At 37.6% G+C, this 21,878-nt stretch overlaps 1 protein-coding gene across 9 annotated transcripts in view; it reads left to right on the forward strand.

The window, feature by feature from the left end:
- Positions 1–21,878, forward strand: part of robo2.S (roundabout guidance receptor 2 S homeolog) — a 654,191-nt gene that overhangs the window by 512,089 nt on the left and 120,224 nt on the right. The window lies entirely within an intron of this gene.

The following is a 21,878-nucleotide window of genomic DNA, read 5'->3' on the forward strand; positions in this document are numbered from 1 at the left end:
ATGCAATACTGACTAGGACAAGCAATTATTTAAATTTCTTGTGTATCGATGAAGGCTTTCATTCTCCTAGGTCATGATATATTGGTAGTAGTGATGGGCGAATTTGTCCCATACGCTTTGGCAAAAATTTTGCGAATGTGAAATTCATGAAATGGAGAAAAAAACTTGAATGTTGATGCCTAGATCAATTCTGTCACTCACGTCAATTTTGATGCCGGTGTTAAAGTCAACGGGTGTCTGAATAATGTTGACGCACAGCGGTTTTGATGCGAACAACTTTTTAGATGCGTAGCAACTTTGCTTCAGGGAATTTTTCAGCAGTTTCGAGAATTTATTTGCCTGCGGCAAAACGTGGAAAGTCACGCCAGCCAAATTTATTCGCCCATCACTAATTGGTAGTCCTTTATCAACACTGGGCAAATGTGCCCATGATGAAGGGGCCAGCCCCCGAAACGGTGTGAATTTTTCTTGACACAATAAACACGTATGTGTAAACCCCCCGTTGCAAGTGCTACTGTGTGCCAGTACCTTGTGTGTTAACTCCATTGGATCCAGGGAAGGGCTGTCTCCCTAGATGACTGAGCACCTAGCTACAGCAGCAAAGGAGGGCCACGGGCAGTAGCAAATGGCAACCAATCATATTGTTGAATTCATTGTTCTACTTGCAGCTGGATTTATAAAGCTAATTACTGATTGGTTGTCATAGGTAACTTCCCATGGGAAAATTTGCCCAGAGTTCCCCAATGTGTCTAATGGTGACAAGTCTAAAAGCAACTGAACTTACTGATAAATGATGTGATGTCACCACCAGGCCTGGACTGGCAATCTATGGGTTCTGGCAAATGCCAGAGGGGCTGCTAGAAGGTGCCATAGAAAGTCCATATTTAGTGGGCTGGTAGGAGCTGTTTGGGCCTCTCTGTGGGCTGATTGGTCCTCTGGGTACCTGAAATGCCAGGGCCGATTCTAATTCTCAGTCCGGACCTGGTCACCACCCATCTCAGTAGCTTTTTGTTGGAAACGTGTGTGCTATTTTTCCATTTGCAATTTTGCAAGTGGGTAGAACATCTCTAAGTAGGGGAGACAGAAAGTCCAGTTGCTTTAGACTCATCTCCACTACATATTGTAGTACAAGTAAAGATTTCAATCCACTTAGTAAAATGAGAAAGCCTAACAAGCTAAATTAAGGGTTGCCCAATTTAATTTGGCGTTTATAAAACGGATCCAGTTTGTGGCAAAATAATGTCTTATAGTGTCACCAGATATGCCCCCTATTGAGTAAACCTTGGGATGGGAATATGCAGGACACATAACCTATATTCACCAATATCCTTAAACGCTCCTTCTAGGGTTGCTACCAGGCCAGTATTTTACCAGCCTGGTCAGTAAAAATGATGGTTGAGCCCAATGTTATTAATAGGGAAAAAAGATAAAATATAAAATATATTTTCCAGAAAAGGTGGCAACCCTAGCTCCTACTAACTCAATAAGTAAAGCATAATCTGTCAGTCCACTGAAAGGATAATTTGCACCTGCCTTATGTACCAGTGCTCATAAGGGAGAAACCTTCCAGGCACTGACGATGCTACAGACTGGGTATCACAGTAAACAAATCTTATAAATGATACATGATACAGCACTGTATTGTTCTCTGCTGTACAGCTACTCTCTGGGCATGGACCTATTCCAAGAATTCTATTAGAGTATTTATTACAGCCAATACCTCTAAGCAGCTACCCATATGTGGAAAACATGGAGACCCCTCGGTTTAACAACTGGAAGTACAGGTATGGGATCCCTTGTATGGAAACCCATAATTCAGAAAGCTCTAAATTACAGGAAGGCTCCCATAGACTCAATTTTAAGCAAAAAAATACAAATTTTTAAAAATGGTTTCCTTTTCTCTTTGTACTGATACAGTCGCTCCAGCTCCTTGAATCCAGATTACAAATAAAATGTTATTTTGCAGCCTTAAAGTATGGTGATCCAAATTAAGGAAATTCTATTATCTGGAAAACTCCAGATCCCCAGCATTCTGGATAATCGGTCCCATACCTTTATTCAATTTTACCAAAACTTCTCGGTTTAGTGGACTCAGATAGGTGAGCCAGCTGGCAGTGGAGTAGTCGCACCTCATAGTTTGTGCACAGTGACCCGCTATTCTATTTTTAGGGGTAGTTCAACTTATGCACCCCCCTCTTAGTCACCGTAAAAATATTGATTTGCTAATTATTTGGTTAAGCAATTTAACGAAGCTGAATATATTAACTAAACAATCAAAAGAGGTGTCTCTTTGAGCAGACTGAGAAGTACCCACAAGCTTTCCTGAGAATGAATAGCAACTATAATTATGGGTTTTTGTAAAATACTTTGCTGCTTAACTGCAGATCCTGGTGGGGTGCAATTCAAAGAACTTGGAACTTACTGTAACTGTTTCTTTCTGGCAAGAGCTAAGTCCGCTGTGTGCCAGAGTGTTGTTTTTTTTAAACAAACACAGGATATTCATTTTATTGCAGAATTAAGCAATTTCAAGCAGATGCTGGGGACATTCTCATCTATGCCTTGGGTGCATCTTTTGGTGTTATAGACATGCCAATGCCAGCTGATAAAATTCAGCTTTTCATTAGAATATTGAAATGTATAGTATTTACAGTATTCATTGCAGTTAAATTATTATTATTATTATTATTATTATTACTGAACTGCATAAATCCATGTTGGTGGCAAAATTAATTAAATTAAGCATTTCTGAAAAGAAATCAATGTCTAGAGTATATAAGGGATAGGGGTCTCCAAGTTAGTAGAATGGTAACTCACCACATTTAGGTTCACCGCCCTGAGCCCTCAGCATCGGTAGTGGACAACCGAAAATTCTTTGAAGCAGGCACTCAGTAAGGCAAACTTCCACAAGGCAATCTAAACTGCCAGAGGATCAGTTTGCAAACTTTGTAAACTGCGCCTCCGGCAATTTCGATTTCTTTGCAATTTAGGGTATCCAAAGAATAACACCAGATCAGAGAAGAGGGGATCTTTCTAAGAAATTATTGTACCTTGAAACGAAATGGATCTTTGTCTTGGCCACTAGGTTCTCCATGGGGCTAAATAATGAGTACGATGTTTCATGTTACTTCTGAACCAAAAAGATGTTTTCTGACTTTGCCATTACTTCTCCGGCATTATCCAAATTTTCTACTCTCCCCAGTCCTCTCCCTTTTCCCTCGGACATGGAGTCCCCACCAAAGTCCATGTAATATAAGTAGTTCCCACCTGAAATTCATTTGAAACTCAAATATAATTCATTTGATAGATGTTTATATTCCGTATATATTCACGGATAGCTCAACTGTATATTGCCCAATTTTGGCTTTCTAATTTTACTTCTACTTGCACTTTATATTTATAATTGTATGCATGTATTTTTTTATACACTTTTTCTACATGTATACCTTTATATGTATATTTATCTCTACCTAAATGCATATTAGTTACTTTTTATACTAATTTTATATCATATTTTACTCACTATGCACTTTGGGTGTATAAATATGGCACCCTATCACTTCCTGTCTAACAGTGGTGTACCAATATGGCACCTAAAAGAAAGAAACTGGTGAAATTGTTAACCACACCCACAGAAAATCCTGGATAGTGATTGGTGCATCTTCCACTAATTGATGTGTTATAATTGGTTCTTTTGTTTAATTGATCTTGTTTTGATTGGTGCAAGTCTCTGTATAGTTAGCCTATGATTAAGTGTTTGTTAACACGAAACGCGTAAGGCTGTGGATACAATAAACTACTTTTCACTTTGAAAACCTTTGCCTGGTGGAAGAGTGCCTGCTTCAAAGAGTTTTCAATAAATCCTTGTCTGTATAGGTATGAGTGCATGGCTTCTGGTGTCTAGACAATTCCTTCCCTGAGCACCTCTAGTGGCTAATCTCAACATAGCACTATGATTAAGAATTTACCTATGTAACAAAATTAATAATTAATTCAGATACGGCAAAACAACATAGATTTTCTTTCACAGGCACAATGCATTTAAGTAGAACATAAATATTCTGTGCAAACAAAAAACAGCAATTCCCTTAATGTACCAATTTATTATTTAAAGTAACATAATTTGAAAATAACCATTGCTCGTAAATATTGAATACTCTCCCTTCACACTGGCCTTATGTCTAATAAAGTAACTTGTTATATAGAGAAATACATTTGGGCAGATTGTGTGGTTGGGTAAACATTAAAAAAAAAAACCTGCACAGCAGTGTTGAAAAGCAATGGCAATGCCTTGTAAACAGTGGGGAAAAGGCAGCAAAAACAAAAAAACAAGTTGAAAGATGAAAAAAAAAAAATGACAACAGATGGGGCCATTCCATGCAGCAACATACAGATATAACAGATTGTTATTCCATGAATTCCCTGGTTTTTAAAGCAGCACTAGGCTAAAGTGTCCCTTTTATCAGAGCTGTGGGTGTTGAAGAGATTATTTCACCGGCAAGTCGGCGTGGAGATGAATGTGCCTGTGTTTCTTTCGGCTGATTAGCACAGTCCCAAATGGCAAGTGTGATAAACCCTGCTCTTTTCATGCTCTTTGTTTCTTTCAACTTCGAGCCCAAGATCACAGAGTACATTTTTCAGTAACAAGACTCTGTGTTTTTTTTCCCCTGGGTACTTCTTAATTCAGGCTTCTGATACAATGGTGTCCTATCTTTCTCTCAATGTTCCTATGGATTTTCAATTATTAAGCACCCAAAGTAAGCAGAAATGTAACAATCGCTGCACTTTGTTTCTTCACAATGAGAATATTTTGACTATCTTTGTCTTTACTCACAGAGACAACACACACACATCAATGCAATACGCTTGACAAAGGGGCGTGACCCCGAAACGTTGCACTACTGCATAATAAAATTGCAAGGGCTTGCCCTGCTACTACAATTCCTGTGTGCCGGTGAAATTCTTCTTATGTGAATTTATTCGCCAGGTGAGAATTCGCGGCAAATTTGCGCGATTCGGCGCCAGTGAATAAATTCACGAAACGCACGCGATAATTCACCTGAAAAAATTCGCCCACGTCAAAAAAAATTTCCGCCGCGGCGAAAACAAAAACGGACGCCGGCGTAAAAAAAACGGGTGCCGGAGTCAAAAACGAGATGCCGGCACCGTTTCGCACAAATTAGCCCATCACTAGTCGTCTCCCATAGACTCCATATTACCCAAATAATCCAAATGCTTAAAAGCTATTTCCTTTTTTCTCTTGATCCCAACTAAGATATAATTAATCCTTATTGGAAGCAAAACCAGCCTATTGGGTTTATTTAATGTTTACATGATTTTCTAGTAGACTTAAGGTATGAAGATCCAAATTACGGAAAGATCAGTTTTCCAGAAAGCCCCAGGTCCCGAGCATTCTGTATAACAGGTCCCATACCTGTATATATATCATTTGTTTCATTTATTTAACATTTCAGCCATCCCACCAATGAACGGATATAAATTTATAAAGAGATCATACAGAAGAAAATATTTTCTCCAGAAGAAAAAAAAGAACCCTATGGATATTTTAGACACTTAACAAAGGATGTGAGTAGAACATATGGTGCTATATACTAGTTCCCCACATTGCATTGGTAAAATAAAGATTTTTTTTTTGCCTAATTTCTCCCTCTGTAGTAATAATAAGACAGTGCCTCATAATGATATTGAATTTCCCAGCAATGCTCCCCTCACTGGATAAATCTGTATCAAGACCTTACATTGTCCTCTAGATGTTTGTGATTAGAATTTGCTCAAAAAGCAAGTAATACATGAGAGTAGACATGGAAAGTAATGCATTTTAATGTTTCACCTAAAGACAGATGGTTTAAAAGTGCCCTTTTCCACCCGCTCTCGCCATTGAAATACAGTGCAACAAAATCAACACTGACTGCTGCCCCATCCGCATTGTTGCCTGCGGAAGCCACTTTGCTGAACATAATAACAGAAATTAAGAACAATGTAATTTCCTTGATTCAGTCAGACAGATGGGTAATGGTTTTATTTATATTGCTCGTAAAGCAGCATGTACTCATGTCAAACGCATAACAGCAATATGTACAGCTCAAATTATCTCCCTGTGCTCTTTTCCGGTTCCAATGCTTCATAATGTGCCTTTTCCAGTTTTAAAATGCTACATGGATATAATTATCTATCCAATTTTAATCACTTGGATGTCTGCTTTGGTCTTTTAATTATTAATAAAGTAAAACCCATTGATTTCCTCCAGTTGTTCGAACATGAGTCAAAGCTAATCTTGCCGCAGGCGTGAGAGCCGGAGAGATGAACAGAAAATCCTTCAGCTAAACATTAATTTCAAGGGATTCAAGATAGATTTTTGGAAGACAATTCCCTTGCAATTCTCTCTCTTCCCCATGGTCTTTATGAGTCTATTGTGTAATGTTTAGCCCTTTGTTAATAAAGGCTTAGAAGTCCTGTTGACATTACATATACCAATGGATGCCACAAATATATGATTTCAAAAGTTAAAAAAAAAAAGATATCTAAAGGCATGTATGTGTTGTTGCTTTATGAATTCAATGAAAACTGAAAAATAAATATAAATTGAATACAGTGTGTACTGTACCCAACAACAGCAATATAGAAAAAACTAACAACAGATTTGATTTATTATACTGAGTTAGCTGAGACACTTGCAGAGACATTTTTTTGCACAATAAGGCCAATATAGGACCAAAATGTACAAACTTTGGCCAATAAACCTGTGTTGAAGTTGTACCCAAACTGATTGGTCTAAATATACAGTAAATCTGGGCTTAAGGATGGGCCATTCTGGCATAGGTGCTTGGTTATCTCCAATATTTTACCCAGTTTTTCGGAATTGGTCTACTTCGGAGTACTTGTTTAACAAATTGGTTGTGCTGCTGAATTAGTGAAATCCCAGTATGTGATCTGATTCCACTGATATTGGTCCAGTCATCTCAAGAAAAGTTCATTTAAATGATTGACTTGAAGTCTATATTAATGGCATTGCACACAGCTTGTATGATACAACAGAGTTTACCTGCCCAAAGGGTCAAGATGTGTGAGACAGTAAATGCTCTTCTGAAGAACTGCTAAGATGGGTGAAGGCAGATTTTTGCATTTTGCACAAAGCTTTTTGAATTGTCACATGCCATATTTAACAGGATTCCTGCAAGCATCTCTAATCCTACCTGAAAACCAGCTCTACTCTTTTGGCAAGTAAAATATGCTCTCTGTTGTCATAAAATGAAATACTGGTGCCAGTGGTGCCTTTTCCTGATTATTGAATTGTCTTTTGGCTAGCAGCATGTCAGGGTCTAGCGGCTCTAGAAGGTTATTGTCGAGACCAAGGAAGAAGTTGTATACGGAAAGTCCAATACGCAATGTCAGAAGGGTGAAAAGAAAGTTTGTAGTCGTTTCCGGGCAAAAATCAGGGCAGGCAGCAGTTAACAAGGTCAAAATTCAGGCATAGGTCAGGAACAGATAAATCAAGGCCACAACTCATGTGAGGACCATGGGCGCCACCATTTCAGATGTGTGGAGAGGAGCGCCATCAGGTGCTCCTCACAAAGCCCACTTTGAGTGTTGATGGGATTTATATGCCAAATTAGTACTTGTCCCCATGTTTTAGCTGGATGCAAATCTTCTGTAGTCACTTCTACAAAAAGGTAGGTTTCCATATACCATCCATTTTTGAGCCAACAGAACCCTGCAACTTAGCCTGGCCCTTATATATATATATATATATATATATATATATATATATATATATATATATATATATATACACCAAAAATACTCTTGTGTCTTCGACTTGGCCATTCAGATTAAAGTTCAGCAGAAATTCTTTTGCACCAACCTTCAATGTATGTGCTGACATTTATCATGTGTCTTTTTTGGTGCGTCATTCCAATTTGGACAATCTATATTTGGCGTCTTTTTCATCACTAGAAATTTTTCTTTTCATTAATTAACCTTCCAGTTTTCCACCGCATTCCACTTTATTAATGTGTCCTTTATGGACTAGTCACCATATAGCAAGTGTACACATAACACTGAAACTCTGGCAAAACATATTAGGCGTGACACGTACCTATTATACAGCATTATTCTATGATTCCTGAGTTAGGAGTCAGTTTATGCAGTGCAATAATATAATGCGTAAGGTGAAAATGAGAATAGATTTCATTGATATGAGAAGTAATATAAACTAACAAGGAACATGACCACGTAACCTGTAAACAAATCTAACAGCTCATTATAAGCCTGTAGCCTCTCTGCAAACTCACTTTAACCTGTGTTATTGTGATGGGTAAAAACTCAATAAAAGCAAAAACCTAATTTGTATGATTTTTTTCTGAGTTTTTCCCAAATCACTTGATTTTTTCTGGCTTTTTCCCCTAAAAGCCCCCCATTATTTTTATTTTTGCTCAAAAAAAGCCAGAAAAGGTCTTATATTTTTGCTAATTGCAGTGCATGTCACTTTAAGAAGATAGTGACCTCTGCCTTTGACTTATACACAACCTCAGCAGGTCTGAGATGGTGGATATTAAGACTCAGGGTTTTTGCTGCACCAGCCTTTAATACATTTTGAAAAATTCTAGTTTAAATAAAAAAAAAAAATATTTGAGTTTTGCCTCAAAAAGCCCGAACGGAGTTTAGTAAATAACCCCCTTATGGTTAGAAATGTTCTTTAATTAGGAGATCTAAGTCAAAGCCAAATTGAGAAATTTGATATTGTACATTTAGTAACGGCTGTTGATTATAAATGGTCATGTTTTAATACAAAATTTTATTTTACGGTATAAGTGCCAAGATGAGTACCATAGAAAAACAAATGTATCATAGTATTGGGTATTTCCTCATTAGCTTTCAGAGTAGTTCTGCTGCAGTTATAGCTGATCCTTTAATCAATATTTGTATGAAATAGACTGCAATTGGTGACAGACTAGTGGACTGCTCATTACGTTATCTCCTACAGTTGGGCCTATATTTGTTTCCCATGTCTCTGGGTGCTCCTAGGCTTGTCATAGAAAGAAGGCCTTTTAATGTGTCTCGGCTTTATGACACAAGATCCATATTTCTAGAGACAATAACACTTTAGGAAGAAAAAACATCACCATTCTGATATATTGATTTTTTAACATTGGCCCAAGTTACAGTAGATGCATTCTCCTCCTTAGCCTGATATCCAGTGTTCACTGGCTGTTATAGTAGGAAACATAATTTGATCTTGTGACTAGAAATACCAAACACAAAAACCTGAAATTATTCTTTTCAGCAATTAATTAAAATACAAAAATAATAGTCATAAAATAGATACATCATCGATTGGAGGCTTGTGATGAAACCTATTCTCTGTCCTAGATATTCTTGACCCAGCTGATATACTGATATTTTCCTTCATCCGAAACCTTGTTATGAGCTAAGGGGGACTGACTAAAGACTGGACCACCAACAGGGCCATATTTTTATGTCTACCTAGGATAACACCTTTAGTGTGGCGTGTCTATATATAAAAAAAACTAAAAAGTGACAAGATATTTCACACTGTTCAACAGATGATACAGTTAATTGATTGCATACCCAGGCAATATTATAATGCATTGATTGAGGGGTCCTACTATGGCACAATGACTTAGAACCACAGTTGATATGCAGTAGTTACATACTTTGATTCTGGGTCCAATTTGGGATACAACACACTGACTATTTTAATTGTCAATGAATTCACATCACAAGTTAGTTAGTTAGTTATCTCAATAGACTCAAAAAATTGTGGCCCAAAAAATGAATCTCCCGGCATTCTCAACAGGCCAGATGTGGCTGCAAATCTGACAACCCGGTGTAAGAGCTCCACTATTTCAAGTTATAATGATCTTACATCAATCATGCTCATTTTGACATGACAGTTGTTCAGTTACCTGGAAATATGCAATATTGGTATTGATCCAAAAAAGGTCTTTGGGTGACCCTGTAGGGTCTGATCTGAACTCTTGTTGACAAATACAGACCATCAGTCACAAGAAACATGCACATGGCTAATGTACAGTTATTCTGCATTGTTTATGTCTCACCTTAGCATGATACTATTATTGTAATTAAAGGGATCCTGTTATTGGAAAACACATTTTTTTTCAAAACGCACCAGTTAATTGTGTCCATTTCTCAAAAGAGCAAACAGATTTTTTTATATTCAATTTTGAAATCTGACATGGGGCTAGACATTTTGTCAATTTCCCAGCTGCCCCTGGTCATGGGACTTGTGCCTGCACTTTAGGAGAGAAATGCTTTCTGGCAGGCTGCTGTTTTTTCTTCTCAATGTAACTGAAGGAGTCTCAGTGGGACATGGGTTTTTACTATTGAGTGTTGTTCTTAGATCTACCAGGCAGCTGTTATCTTGTGTTAGGGAGCTGCTATCTGGTTACCTTCCCATTGTTCTTTTGTTTGGCTGCTGGGGAGGGAAAGGGAGAGGGTGATATCACTCCAACTTGCAGTACAGCAGTAAAGAGTGATTGAAGTTTATTAGAGCACAAGTCACATAACTTGGGGCAGCTGGAAAATTCACAATATGTCTAGCCCCACGTTAGATTTCAAAATTGAATATAAAAAAATCTGTTTGCTCTTTTGAGAAATGGATTTCAGTGCAGAATTCTGCTGGAGTAGTACTATTAACTGATTCATTTTGAAAAAAATGTTTTTCCCATGACAGTATCCCTTTAAGCTCATTGAATTGTGACTAGGGATGTAGCGAACTGCCGATTTGGTGTTCGCGAACGCCGTTCGCGAACACCGGCAAAAAATGCGAACGTTCGCGAACAGTTCGCGAACTTCGAACACCCGCTAAAATCGTTCGATTCGAACGATCGAAGGATTTTAATCATTCGATCGAAGGATTTTCATTCGAATCGAACGATCGAAGCCATTCGATCGAATGCTTTTCATTCGATCGAATGCTTACAATCGTTCGAACGAATGGAAATCGTTCGATTTTAGCGGTCGAAGGAATTCAAATGGTCGAATGGTCGAACGACTTGTATTCGAATCGAACGCGAACTCAAAAAGCGAACGTTCCCAAACGTTCGCGAACATTCGGCGGACGCGAACGGTCGAAGTTCGCGCGAACTAGTTCACAGCAGAACAGTTCGCTACATCACTAATTGTGACCCTGCATAGTATAGTATAATGCCATTGACTGGACTGGACACAGAGAAACATATTTTTCTTCTTCATCTTTAATTTGCCTTTAATTTAAGAATGTTAGGCTATTACCCCTGAATGGCATTGTCAGTCCTACTGGTGCTCCAGCTGCAATCAGGATGACAAAGTGACCCCTGCAGTTGTACTTCCAGCTTTGTCTCGTATGGAAGGAACTGACTGTGAACTGGTATTATCAACTCAGCACTCAGCAGGAGCAAAAGGATTTTCTGCTCAACACCTGTTGATTCATTGAATTCCCAGTGTCTGTAAATGTAGAACTCTTGTGGACTGCTTAGATCCTTGCAGCTTTGCTCTAAGAGCCTTATTGTTCAGCCTGAAAGTCATATTCATATCTACCAAAGTCATATTCTGCTACTGAGGTGCAATTTGCAGTGATTAGTGAATGGCTTTTTTGACATTTCTAAGGTGTCTATTGTCTAGCTGGAATCACTCCCTTTTGAAGATTTGTCTTGATAAAGTAGGATGTAGCCGGAAATCTAGCCTAATGGTTAGTGGAAGGGCTGCCATGTTGTGTGCTTTGAATTATATTTGGTTGCATGCTTATTTAATTATCTTCATCCTGAGACATGTTTGATATTAGTGAAAAAGAGATTAAACCAAATCAAGTTCATGCGTGCAGCCCATGCTTGAGGGAGCCTTACAGCTTCATATTCATAGAAATGTGCAATGACTTGCCTTGCATTTAGCTACAACTTGACCCATAGTCTTCATGTCTAAAGCTAGTCTTACACTTGGTCAATTAATAAGGCCAATTTTGACAATGCAGCTCATATTCCAGGATGGCCGGCAGTTCTGGTGCAATTCTTTTAGTTGCAGATGAGCAACTAAAGGAGAAACAGGTCCTCTTCACTATCAGTTTCAGTTCTTCAGGTTTTCGGAAACTGGAAAGGGAAGCCCGGTGCAGCAATTGCAAAGTGGTTAGTGGTAATTATTTCTAGGCTGGTGGTTGAGTGGGACAGGTATTTCCTGTGGAAACAGGAAACAGTGATGCTTAACCCAATATGACTGCAGCAAAATAATTAAAGGTATGGGACCTGTTACCCAGAATACTCGGGACCTGGGGTTTTCCGGATAATGGATCTTTCCGTAATACCTTAAGTCTACTGGAAAATAATCTAAACATTAAATAAACCCAATAGAATTGTTTTGCTTCCAATAAGGATTAATTATATCTTAGTTGGAATCCAGTAAAATGTAATGTTTTATTAATACAGAAAAAAAGTTAATTGTTTTTAAAAATTTTAATTATTTGGATAAAATGGAGTCTATGGGAGACGGCTATTGTATAATTATGAGCTTTCTGGATAACGGATTTCTGGATAAAAGATTCCATACCTGTATATCGTGTGCAGATAGCACCAACCAGGCTTTCACACAATTTAAAAAGAGTAAGACAGTAGCCTTTTAGCCTAAGGGGCCAATTTGCTAGACTGTAACTTTTTCAGGAAGGTTTTTTTTTATCGTCTAAAACCAGAAAAAGTCACAGGGGAAAAAGCACAATTTTTATGGCATTTATTATGTGACAATACTTCAGAATCTAAAGATACTCCAGCTCCAAAATCAAGTATAAGGGTAGAACTACACGGTCCACTTTGATTTGATCCGACACTGGGTGACAAAAACGCGTGCGTCAAGTCGGATGCGACAGGAACACGGTAAGAAATATAAAGTCGCATAGTGTCGCAACGGTAATCCAACAATCCAATCATGTCGGATTACCATTGCGACACTATCCGACTTTATATTTCTTACCTTGTTCCTGTTGCATCCGACTTGACGCATGCGTTTTGTTGTCCAGCGTCGGATCGCATCAAAGTTGGCCATGTAGTCAATGGCAGATGTCCCTTTTACAACTGGAAGATCTTTCTTTACTTCATCATGGTTTTTGAGGTTTTCAGGTGTTTTTGAAGCTGCTGTTGTGTGGCAATACAAAAAAGTCGTAGTTAACATGCGACAAGTTGGAAAAAGTTGTTTAGGTTTTTTTTGTTTGCGACTTTTCTGTGACTTTCCTGCTTTATAAGTTCAGATCTTTACACAAATGACTGACATTCCTAGAAATGAATTTATTCTTGGTTTCAAAAATACTCTAAAACCACTGTAATTCGACATTTAATAAATAGGCCTCCGTCGCAGTATCTATATGTTTCCAACTGCTCGGGCTGCATGGCAGCAGCACTTTTTTTTTGTGTTAACCATCCTGATTTTCAGGGGTATTCATTTTCTGTAAGTATTATCTATGTGTCCCTGCAGCAGCTGATACTATTACTATACAATGTACAGAAAGGTCCTATTTAATTAATTAATTAATTAATTAATTAATTAATTAATTCTTTATGCTTTATTAAAGCCAATGCACTTATTTTATGCACTAAAAATGCAATGAGTGTTCAGCAGTACAGCTGTAGAGTGACTGCCTTATGCAAACAGTGATGCCTGAGACTAATTTGCCCCATGGCCTTAAAATTTCCATACAGATCCAAGGGAGTTTACCTTCTGTATCAGTAGTTAATTAGGGTGAAACCTGAAATAATTATGCATAATCCCAGTGCTTTCCTGCTGGCTTATTGCCTGCCATGCCATTTTGCAACCATACCACAATCAAATCCTGACAAACAGTGTATTAGTGGAAAAGCGGATTAAAGCAAAATACCGGCCCCCTTGTGGGGGTTCTACAGCTTTGTATTTTAAGACAATGTTTCCCCTTTATTTCTTTAACAGTTTGCTATTCAACCAAGAACTGTATCAACCATAAATGGCTGCAATTAATAGATGGGTAAATATTGCTTTTGTTCTGTTTAGGGGAAAAGTATTTTCCATTTTCCATTTCCCTTTGATAGAGAGTTTTATGCACCCATCTGACTGTGCAGGCTGAAGAGTACATTATCACCACTGGGCACGCTTTTAAAACAAATGCCCATGTGTTTTTCTATAACAGCATCTTGCCCATTAGAAGAGCAGGCCTGCTGTATGGCAACAGAACTGATTGAAATAGCACGGGAAGCATTCCCCGTGGCGAATACTAAGCAGATTTATTTTTAGACTTTAGACTATTAAAAAAAAAGTGTGATGTTTAGTGACTTTAGTGTCAGTTCTTTTACCAGCAACATACGGCAGCTTATGGCTGGCAACCAATTAAGCGCAAGCCATTTCCTGAGCTTTGCAAAAAAAATCAAGCTCTGCTTTGACTAGCTCCCTTTGTTATCTGTGCCGACTATTCAACATGTTTAGCACGGAAGAGAAGTGTATGCTTGAGGTCTCCTGGACTGATCCATCTTGGAAAATCTTTCATGTGGAAAAGAGCTGGTCTGAGGTAATGGAATAATAAAATTAGTAATCACAAGGTGGACATTTCCCCCCCCTAAAAGTGTCTGTTGTCTTTGTCCTATCAAATAGTTATTGCCCATCTATCTCCACCTTGGTTATTAGCAATGGACACACAATTTCTTTTTATTACAAACAGTCTATAATTAGACACATTTCAAAAGCCAAGAATGGTGCCAAGGGTGCCTGGTTTTTCAGTATTCTATCTGCTTACATTGTTGTTGGCATACCATTGTTTTGTTTTCCCATCCCTTTTAATTTAATTAATATTATATATTTATATTTAATAAATTATATATTTTATAATGTAATGATTCAATAAAATAATTTTAAAATACAAGTGGAGTGCTGGTCCAATCTGAACTTTGTATGCTAAACCCTTGACCAAGAACCCACCACGGTACCACGACAGAGTGTAGGTACTTTCTGAAACAGTATATATATATATATATACACACTGTATATGAATACATACAAATACTGCAGCTCAGTTTGCCATTATTTTAATTTTATTTTAATGTCTGCAGCACTGTATGAGTTGGTTGATGCCAATATAGAGCTTTAGAAAGAGCAAACTGCACACACATGCATGCAAACATGTATATTGATTGAGAAGAAGGTGAAGGCCAAACCTGTCAAGGCAGATTAAGGGTAGGAGGGAATCAGGAGACATAAACATCATATAAGAAACGATGACTAGTAACTGTGTTGGGTGAGAATGTGGTGGGGGTGTTACTTAGAAGGGATTGAATACAAAGGATCTTCTTACATAGTTCTCTTGTAAACTGTAGGAAAGTGGGTGTAGGGCAGACAATCGAACACTGGCAGATTGTAGAAAAAAAAGGGGGGGTCAACTCACTTTCATCTTTTATTTACCTTGTTTTACCTTGAAAATGAATAAATTCTCCCCTTAGCATCCTCGTGGCTATGCAAGGTCTAGTCATGGTATTGATATGATAGTTTTGCTGAACATTATTTCAGCACCTTGGACAAGATGAATTTCCCTGCAGGGAATGAAGCAAATGGTCCATATGACAGTAAAGTTCAAGTTTACAGTAAAGTTCCATATCTTTCCTGTGCATTTTACTGTTCCTGACTGTTAGGAAAACTTTGTGATACTCATTGAACATCATTCTGCTCTTAAAACAGTTATAAGACTTTATGGCAGTGGGATTAACACATCAGAGGGATGTTACAGCTTAGAAGCAGTGCAAAATTCTAACACCCGTATACAAATATTGTTCATGCTGGGTGGAATACTCCTTTCACCTAGAGCTAAAATGTCGGTTGAGTCCCCTAACACAAACAACATTTTCTAGCCTTTCTGGAGCACGTCTTTGACATGACAAAATTTGTCCCAATCATTTGCTCAACACACATGAACAGATTAGCCTTCAAAACCTTGTACAGGTATAGGATCCTTATCCGGAAACCCGATATCCAGAAAGCTCCGAATTACGGAATGGCTGTCTCCCATAGACTCCATTTTATCTAAATAATCCAAATTTTTAAAAATAATTTCCTTTTTCTCTGTAATAATAAGACAGTAGCTTGTACTTGATCCCAACTAAGATATAATTAATCCTTATTGGAAGCAAAACCAGCCTATTGGGTTTATTTAATATTTAAATTAATTTCTAGTAGACTTAAGGCATGAAGACCCAAATTACAGAAATATCCGTTATCCGGAAAACCCCAGGTCCCGAGCATTCTGGATAACAGGTCCCATACCTGTATCTGAAAATACTATCTGTATGTGCCTTTGAGTCAAGTTTTTATGTTTGTGAATAATTCTGATTCACAGTACAGTTAAAATAATAACGATATACAGTATATATAACTGAAGAATCCTATGGATATGTATATATATTAGTACAGGTATCAGATAATTTCAAAATCACATACATTTCTTTTTTTTAAAGCTTATACTTGTGTTTTGCAGCAACGTCAAAGTTTCTTGAAGTGTGTGTGTGCTTAGTGCCAGGCAGGGTGCAAAACCCACATACACACAAAAAAAATGATTTAATATCACTGGCAGTAACACTTAGGGGCAGATTTACTAAGCTCGAGTGAATGGTTCGAATGTTCGAATTTTGAAGTAAATTTTTGGGTACTTCGACAATCGAATAGGCTATATTCGATCATTCGACTTCGATTCGAACAATTCAAAGTAAAAATCTTTGACTATTCGACCATTCGGTAATCGAAGTACTGTCTCTTGAAAGAAAACTTTGACTTCATACTATAAATTAAAGCTACCGAAGTGCAATGTTAGCCCATGGGGACCTTGCACAGCAAGTTTTTTTTGGTCGAATAGAAATCCTTCGATCAATCACTAAAAATCGTTTGAATCATTTGATTCGAACAATTTAATCGTTGGATCGAATGATTTTTATTTGACCGCAGGATTGCCAAATTTCTTGAAAAAACGTTGAATTCGATATTCGAAATCAAAGTTTTTTAATTCGACCCTTAGTAAATCTGCCCCTTATTGTTTATGAGAAAACTGTAGTCAAAGAAAGTGCAATGGATGTGTGGTATGCAGGAAAGGAATTGTTTGTTAAAAAAACTTATACTTGAGAAGGAAGCCAAGGAGAAAAGGATCTGGCATACGTGTACGACTCTTGGCGCCACTTCCAAGAAGCCTCTCTGCTTGGCACCCATACAGCATAAACAATGTAGTTTATTGTCACACAGTGTAGAAGATTTTAAAATTCACTCGTGGCTTCTGAGAGCTGAGAACAGCATACGGCTCAATGTATTCTAATGTATTCTCAAAAGATAGAAATCAAACTGCAAGAAAGAGTCCTTTGGGCTGGTATTATAGTGACATTCATTCAAGTGCCTTCTGCTTTGTGTACTGAAGAAAAAAATATCTCAATTCAGCATTTATGTTATGAAAACAAGTGTGTTCTTGTCTGCGCTTTGGTATTTCTACATGAAATTACAGCTTTTTCTTTCTGTATTTATAGGGCTTGCAGTGCTAAGCCAATGTTACTTGGCTGCTTAACCTTGAATAGAAGAGAGTTGGGTTGGTCACATAGCACATTTTATGGGAATGATTTAATAAAAAAAAAACCCAAGTGTCCCCTTTTAAGAATGTAGTTGATAAAAGAACAATGATTTTTATGGGGAGGGGGCATAAATAAGATTTAACCTCTGAATATCCATTGCCCCTATTAGAAAGAACATGGTATAATGGCAACTTCGCCGATTTCCTAAAGGGCTCAGGCATCACTTCGCTATCAAAGGAGATAGACGCTAGTGTTGCTTCGCACTCAATCGCCAGGCAAGTTTTCGCTCTGGCATATTGACATAACTCCGCAAATTCAGACTGCAGACTTGCCTTCGCCAGCTCAGACCAGGCGAAGTGCAATGGAGTTCATAGGACTTCCTCAATTTGTAGTGCAAACATTTTCCCAAAAAGTCCCAAAAAATGCTAGCGTGTGACAGCCTGCAAAGGTCCGTAAATTTTTTTTTGGGTAACCGGGTCCCCCCTCCATTTTCTAACATATGGCACATAAACTATACAGTGGGCACATGTGTAGGGCATTATAACAACTCTATTTTAGTTATTAAGGTTCCCTGGACTTGTGTAAATAATGTATTTGCTGCAATATACGTCCATTTCTCGTCATATGCAAATTAGGCAAAACTAGCGCATATTTACTTTGATTGCCGAAGTAAAGCTATCAAAATTCACCAGCGTTCGGCGCCCTAGAAGCAACTTTGCACTTTAGTTAATTAGCATTGTCCTAGCAAATTTACGCCTGGCGAAGTGTTGCGAACTTGCGATGGCTGTGAATTTTTGCTGGTTAGGGATTTTGCCCCTTAGACTTTAGAAGAAGATAAGAACAAGGGCTCATGAAGCAGATGATCACAGTAAGCTTTTAAACTTTGTGTGCCAGCCTATTTACTGCATCAGGGTCTCATGATTCCATGGTAAATAAGCAGAACCTGGAATCATGGAACCTTCTCCCGGATGTTTTCCTCTTGTGCAACTATATGGCACTTCTAGAAACCTGGCCTAGAGGAAGATGTTAATTACAGGCTAACTTTCATCTATAACAATGAATGCAATAGTTGTAGTGGATTCAGTAAATTCCTATTACTTACAGTTTTTTATGTGCAAAATTGCTGCTGTTGTTGCACCTTGAAAGACAAGTTTTACAAATAAGGCCCTGGATATTTTTTTTACTGGAGTGTTAGTCTGAATGCCTGCCTATTTTATGACTATTTATAGAGAACACTATTCTGTAGGTTATTAAAATGGCAGATTCCTATGTACCATACAGATATGTGCATTGTTAATAGGCTTGTTAAACCAGGCATCTCATAAACACTGGATGCAACTTTATTATCTCCATTCGCATGTGCCTTGTTAACATGCCCAACCACAGCAACTAATTGAACTCCAATTAAAACTACATCAATTAAAGACTATTGATCGGTGCAAAAGAAATGAAAGTAAAGTCAGCAAAGTCGGTCTCATTACTGGAAGAGTGATGTATTGACTCCATATGACACTCTTTTGTCCACCAATCTATGGTTATGTTTGGTATGGGCTAGTTAAGAACAAAAAAAAAAGAAAAGGGAGTTTGATTATTGTTACAGGATTCTAATAAAGTTTACTGTGTCTAGTATTTTTAATCAAAACCGTGCTTTCTGCTCACTGTTTGATGAGATGTTTTGCATCTTCAAAGAATAATTCATTTTTCCTCTTAAACGAAGATCTGGCTATTTTCATGCTCCAGTTATATTGACTAGCAGTGGAACAATATATAAATGTTTGCATGGTATTTATGGGCCTTATTACATACTTATTTTCTATAAGCACCTGTACTGACCATTATATGATTTCAAAAACATCACATGTATGCCCTTTTTATTTACATATTTATGGCATAGCCTATATAATGTTAATGTGCACCTGCTTTATGGCAAGTTCTGTACTTTAAGGCATTGTTATGTCAGGCACACTTATTTTGTTACTCTGCTGAGCATGACAATAGTTTAGCTGCTGGCCAATTCAATAAGGATTTGATTTACATTAAAAAAACTCAAGTTTGCTATAACTGTTTATGTTATAACAACCAACCAGTTGTAGTACTTTAATTGCCCCAGGAAAAGGTAATTGCTGATGCTCTGGATAGCATTAAAAGCTATACACTTAGTGTTATTGTTATATACTTCCCCCCACTAGGTTTGAGCAATTTTTTTGCCTCGTACAGGTATGGGATCCATTATCCAGAAACCCATTATCCAGTAAGCTTCGGTTTATGGGAAGACTGTTTCTCATAGACTCCATTTTATCCAAATAATCCAATTTTTTTAAATTTTCGCTATGATAATAAAACAGTGCCTTGTACATGACCGATGTCTCCATAACATGGAGTCTATGGGAAACAGCCTTTCAGAGCTTTCTGGATAACAGATACCATACCTGTACAACTATAATACGTTTTTGCTTGACTATCAGCTAACTCTGCTAACTCTGATAGCATAGATGTATGAACCAATTATCTGTTCACACTGCAAGCCAACATAAATAAAACTAGCCCTTACATTATTGTTCAATTCTGAAAGCTTTAGATGGTCACTGTTTATGAATATATATAAGGTGTTAGTCTATGTCTGTCGTGCTATATCTTTTGGCCGAGTGTTTCTTGCTGAGCTGATGAAAGGTTAAGAGCTGCAGTGCAGCAGAGATTGTATTTTCTAGTGTAATGAGAATGTGATAATCTTTACACTTGCTTATAACTATTCGTTCAGGTTAGGCATTTTGCATGTGGACATCTTGTGCAAATTCCATAAGCAACATAAAGTACAGCATTGCAGATACAGTATCTGAGATGTTAGAGTGATTTAGAACAATGTGTTGTATAGTAGAAGTGATAGACTCAAACAAATACTTCAAATTCATGTGTGTTCATAGTGTAGCTTGTATTTAGTTGCAGGAAGACATCACAGCTCAGACCAGGAAAACCAAAGTGTAGTAGAGGTTGGTGAGAAGTTCTCCAGGCTTGATTGATGCATAATTACTTTGCTGAAACCTATTGATCACCTTATGTTTTTTTGCAAAGCCTGTAATGTTCCTTTATTATTGTATTATGTATTATACTGTAGAAGTGATAGGCTCAAACAAAGACACTCATGTGTGTTCGTAGTTTGTTTTTAGTAGCAGCAAGACATCACAACTCAGACGAGGAAACCCAAAGTGTAGTAGAGGTTGAATGAGATGTTCTCCATGCTTATGTTTTTTTCACAAAGCATGTAATGTTCCTTTATTATGCTTTCCAACTCTTGAATTGATTAACATAATTGCTGGAAATGCATTGAAGTAAGATCATGTTTATAAATGTTGAGCCTGTTAAATATTGCATTGCATCTACACATAACTGATATAAGAATTTACAGCTCTCTAAAGGGAGATGAGAAGACAGATATGTTGTATCAGTGTTTCCCCATGATGAGTTGGAACTCAAATATCATTCCTATTTCTTTCAGAGCTCCAGCACTTAAGACTGCTCTGATTGTATTGTATTGTATCATATGTTTTTGTTTTGTCAAGGAGGACTTCCTTGATCCATCCATACACATTGGTAATACAGGTACACTCTAAATAATTTTTTTCTGGATCATATACTGTAGTTTTAATCGTTTACAAAAGGCAGGTTTGCATTATCATAGGGAGGGGTTGGTTCTTGATGACATAAAAATGGCAGCTGCTTCCAGTGCACATGAAATGTCCACTGGGAACAGACACAGTATTGATTTTGCCTCTGATGTTATCAAAGTGACCATCTTGAACAGCAGAACTAGCAGTTGAATCAATGAACCCTCTGTGACTCACTGGGAGAATCACCATGGTTAGTTTGACTGATTGATTCATTAGAACTTGTTTGTTCCACTCTTGTCTCTAAGCATATCAAAGTAGATCAACTGGTTGAATAAAGAGAAGGGAATGATATACAAGAGATGACAATATACAACCACCGAGCTGATGAACCAACAGTGTTAGAAGGATAGATTCTATAAAGTCTGAGATAGGCAGCACCCCAGCAAACACCCAAAGAATTTAGGTGTGCCATTGGTATAACGGTAACTCTGAAATGAGGCAACGTGTTACCTGAAAAGAGCTGACTCTTTTGCCTATCACTTGCGCCATTTTTCTTCAGCAACGTGTTGTCATTTTGTAAACTGAACAGATGTAGACATGACAATCTGCCACTGCATTCTAATTGAATTATGTAATTTAATTATCTTATAAGAAATATTGGGAGTCACTCCCAATATATTGGCAATAAGATTGTCTG

This window comes from Xenopus laevis, chromosome 2S (genome assembly GCF_017654675.1).
Source record: "Xenopus laevis strain J_2021 chromosome 2S, Xenopus_laevis_v10.1, whole genome shotgun sequence".
Taxonomy (NCBI): domain Eukaryota; kingdom Metazoa; phylum Chordata; class Amphibia; order Anura; family Pipidae; genus Xenopus; species Xenopus laevis.